This window comes from Lytechinus pictus, chromosome 3 (genome assembly GCF_037042905.1).
Source record: "Lytechinus pictus isolate F3 Inbred chromosome 3, Lp3.0, whole genome shotgun sequence".
NCBI lineage: Eukaryota > Metazoa > Echinodermata > Echinoidea > Temnopleuroida > Toxopneustidae > Lytechinus > Lytechinus pictus.
The window spans coordinates 68648897-68653521 of record NC_087247.1 but is presented as its reverse complement, the minus strand read 5'-3'; the positions used below and the strand labels follow the sequence as shown (position 1 = coordinate 68653521).

General features: G+C 32.9%; 1 long non-coding RNA gene across 1 annotated transcript; it reads left to right on the top strand.

Moving 5' to 3' along the window:
- The first annotated feature begins 314 nt into the window (after positions 1 to 314).
- Positions 315 to 4050, top strand: LOC135153776 (uncharacterized). Its single transcript, XR_010293282.1, has 3 exons — positions 315 to 949; positions 1743 to 1856; positions 3319 to 4050. It is a non-coding gene; the product is annotated as an uncharacterized LOC135153776 (long non-coding RNA).
- The last annotated feature ends 575 nt before the right edge of the window (positions 4051 to 4625 follow it).

The window sequence follows — 4625 nt, the reverse complement described above, 5'->3', positions numbered from 1 at the left end:
TGACCTATCACTGATTCGAATCTACATAACCTATGAAATATATATATAGGCCTATATATCTTAAAGTTTCACGTATTGGCTTCTGTAAGGTAACAAAATAATGCTGAAGATAATGCTTTGATTGCCAATAAATTTTTTTTGTTTACTCGAATTTTCAACGGTCCTCCGTCTTCTCCGGAGCACCGTCGAAAATTTGAGTAAACAATAAAACATTTATTGGCAATCAAAGCATTATCTTCAGCATTATTTTGTTATATATATATATATAAATATATGTGCCTGAATGCAGGGAAGGAGGGAGAAAAAGAGTGTGAGAGATGATGCTGACATTTTGTGGAAGAAGCATAAACATGAACTTGGGGAGGTGTAGATATTATGCAGTGACAGTAAAGACAAACATGTTTATCATTCTCAAGAGAGCTGCTGTTATACTTCATAAATGAATTACCCTCGATGCTCCATTTCCTTCTAGAGTAGGGAGTACAAAATATATTGACAGCACATTACTTGTATTTCCTGAAAACTTAATACTGTATGTGCGTAAAAACAAAATTCATTACATGTCAAAGAGGAATATTGTTACTTAATTGACATGGGTTGATTTTTTGGAAGAAAGAAAGTACACTTTCATGGAAAAATGATATTTGTGTACCTGTGCGTAATATTAATTGTGTATGCTTATTGTGTGTAATTGACTTTCTTAACCATTATCCAGATACAGATTTGAGAGTTCACATTCTTATGTGATGTTCAAGTAAGTATTAATTTTTTTTATTTTTTCTTCATATTTATAGATATGATAGCAATTCCAGATTTTTCTGCAGGAGCAATGGAGAACTGGGGATTAATCACATACCGAGGATCATCAGTCCTTTATAAACCAAATGTCACATCTACACCACAAGAAACATGGATAGTTGTTACTATTACTCATGAATTGGCACATCAGGTATGCTTTGAATGAACAAAGTGATATTTCTATTTGTCTAATAGTGATTAGAATTATGATAATACAAAAAAATCTATTGTGTCAGTTTCAATATTTTGAATTGAATTACTTTAAAATGAAGATGAAATAACTACCAGACAAATCTTTTTACGAGAAATAATAAATTGTGATGTATGACATTCAAAATGTTTACACATTAAAGATGTAAACATATGGTTTTCTTCTTTCTTTTACTGAAAAAATTTAATGTCTCATTGAAATAACACATTGAGAGAATAAAGATATTTACTGATGATCTTTGTAGGTTTGCATGGGGGAGTTTATAATGTGGAGAAGGTTTATAGTTCACCATGTGTAATATGAAGAAGGAAAATGAAATACAGGCAGAAATTGAAATGGAAAGACGAGAAAGGATGAAAAGAGGAAAATGGAGGTATTCTTTTCTTGAAAGTGAGTGAGGTCCTGAAAACGACAGTAAATTAAAACCATGAGATGAGCAGAATGTGGCTTGAGTAGTGATGATTTGAGTAGTAGCAGGTTGAAGTGAAGAAACAACCTGCTACTACTCAAATCACTCCAGCCACATTCAGCTCATCTCATCTGGTTTAAAGAATACCTCTTTATTTTCCTCTTTCTATTTCAATTTCTGCCTGTATTTCCTTTCCCTTCATATAATACACATGGTGAACCGTAAACCTTCTCCATGTTAAGATATTTACTGTAGATATAAATGAGTATTGTACCAGTGATGCATGGTTCATTCAAATTTGATTGTTTGTTTAATAATTTACAGTGGTTTGGTAATTTGGTGACAATGGAATGGTGGAATGATCTGTGGCTCAATGAAGGATTTGCCTCATTTGTAGAATACATCGGAGCAGATCATTTTAGACCTGAATGGCACATGGTAAGAACTATAGCGCTCTTTACTGAATTAATTTCATCTCATGATAATTTGCTCCTTCACATCCCCACTCATTATACAAAGACAACTTGGGGAGATCGTGCTTTTGCATGTTCAGCCCCAAAATTATGGAATGGTTTCCATATGTAATAAGATCCTGTCCACCAGTAGAAACGTTCCAACTTGGACTAAAATCCCATCTGTTGAAATAATTCTCATACATGTACATTTCTTTTTCCCCTTTTTCTTTCTAAGTTTGTCCTCAAGCATTTCACAAGCTCTTAATTACAGTGCAGTAGAATATATGCACATAGTTTCTGCGCTATATAAATCAGTATATTATCATTGTTATCTTTTATACTTATTTGAACAGGATGTTGCAAAAGTGAACAAAAACATCAAGCCTCACTTTTACCCTGCCAAACATCAATTGGTAACCATTTATTAATGGCAGTCTGCACCTTTCGCTTTTGTAAACTGATATATGGCATTATACAATGCAGCTGTGCAACAATAAGTCTATTAAATCAAGACATGTTTATGATAATAGCATTAGTAATATTAACATGGACCTATGAGAGATGGACATTCATCGATAATGAGTTCACTAGCATGCAAGTATCATTGTCCTCAGAATAACATTCTCTTCATATCCAGCTGATTTGTTCCTACCAGGTCCACCATCAATGTGATTGATTTATTATTATCTATAATCCCATTTTTTCCAAGTTTCATCCTATTCCAGAAATACACGTGGCTCATATTATTGAGGTCATTATGTGCGTGCAGAAGTGTGCGGATCAAATAATAACACATGTCGCAAAATCGTTTGCTGCTCCATATCTAAAGCGTGTTGATTGAAAAGCATTTTCCGGCACAGGGCAGCAGCCAACTAAACTAAAACCAGGAAAGCTGTCCCTTTGTAAATCGCCTTGTCAAAACGCCTGTATGTTCTAATTAAGATACACATAATCATTAGGCAAAGCAGATCTTGTTCGATCTACGAAAGGATCGCGTTGAATGTCCATCTCTGATAGGTCCATGGTAATTACCTCTGGAATGCATCATATAGTCATTGTTTTCATCCGGAATTGACAACCCTTTGTACTCATGCTCATTACTGTGATTGCTGATTACAGTTTAGAAAGATACCGACAATGGTCACAATGCCAGTCATATGTTTTTTATCATCACTTATATTTGTGTCTCGCTTGCAGAGCAGAAGCGAAATACATGTATAGATGTAAGGCAAGCACTGCTTATCTGATGTGACAGTGTTGAATAATCAAGGTCAATTTTTGATGTGTAATTATAAATTTTAAAGTATAAGGACCTGTTTCATTTAATCTATAAGGGTATATTTTTGTTACTAATAGTGTTTGGTGTGAATATATTGATTGTTTTCAATGGTTTATTTGAGTAGATTTTATATCATCAGAATTTTGGTATGTTTTCTTCCTGATAGTTGGATAAGTTCATCATAGAAACCACCCATGCAGCAATGGCCAAAGATCAGAAAGCTTATTCACATCCTATCAGAGTAACAGTCCATGATACTGCTCAAATCAGTGAAATATTTGATTCCATCTCGTACAGTAAGGTATGTAGGTTTCATTTGAAACTATATTCTGTTTATAATTTTCTAAAGTCTATGGACGAATGTTATACAGTGGGTATAAAAAAAACAGGACAGATTTGAAAAGTCTATACAATTTTTGTTTCAAATTATGATGTCTATATTTTGGTGTTAATAGGTGATCTGAAGTCTCTTTCAAATGCCATTAAAAGAATTTAGTTTTGTTCATGCATGAGCAAACACGGAATGTTTTTGTCTGGGGATAAAAAGGAGGCTTGCGCCAAAATGGCATAAAATGATAAATATGATGATCGGACTTCTTGCTAATCAGCAGACTTCCTCTTAACCTTTTCATTATCTTTGCCATAATTTTCAAATTATGCGGTCAAAATTCATTTTCAAATCTATTTATTTGCTTGAATTGTTCTGTTGTTTCTTTTTAATATGTTTTCTTTTAGCTTTGAATATTCCTTCTTTGAGCAAAAACAACATTTTTTTTTCAACCGGAATATGGGAGAGCTTTTGGGTTTTTTTTTTTTATACTTTCATTGTGTGCTACAAAGGTTATGATGCCTTTAAACAGTGCCATACAGATTGGCGGGGCTCGGGATGCTCCCCCCCAAAAAAAAAAAAAAAAAATGACGAAGGAAATAAAAGGAAAGATAGAAAAGTAAAATACGATATTATTTTCTTAATATTATGTCTAATTCTGTCACAAATTGGATATTGTAATAAAAAAGTGGAAATTTTTGCTTGCGCGCTTCGCTCGCTCACAACTTTTTAGTACATTTTACCCAGTCTGCCATATCTAGCTCCTTCAAAATTGACTCAATACACCATTGCCATTGAAAGAAATGAATCTTTTACTGGTTATTCTGTCAAGCACATAATTAACTTGGTCAAGGAATCAATGACCCCTTCAAAATAGATTCATGTCTTTTAAAGGTTCCATAACATAATTTCACATAATAAAAGGATTTGAATAATTTGAAGTTTTCGTAATTCATAATGCAAATCTTCTTGCTTGGGTTGACAAAAAGTCTTTTTTTTCTTACTTATGAAGGAAAATTCATAGATAAAAGAAGTTTAAATGAAAAAAAATAATAATAATTCAAGTAAATGAATAGATTTGTAAGTAAGATTTGACAGCATAATTAAAAAAATATGGCAAAGATAATGAAAAGGTTAAGAGGAAG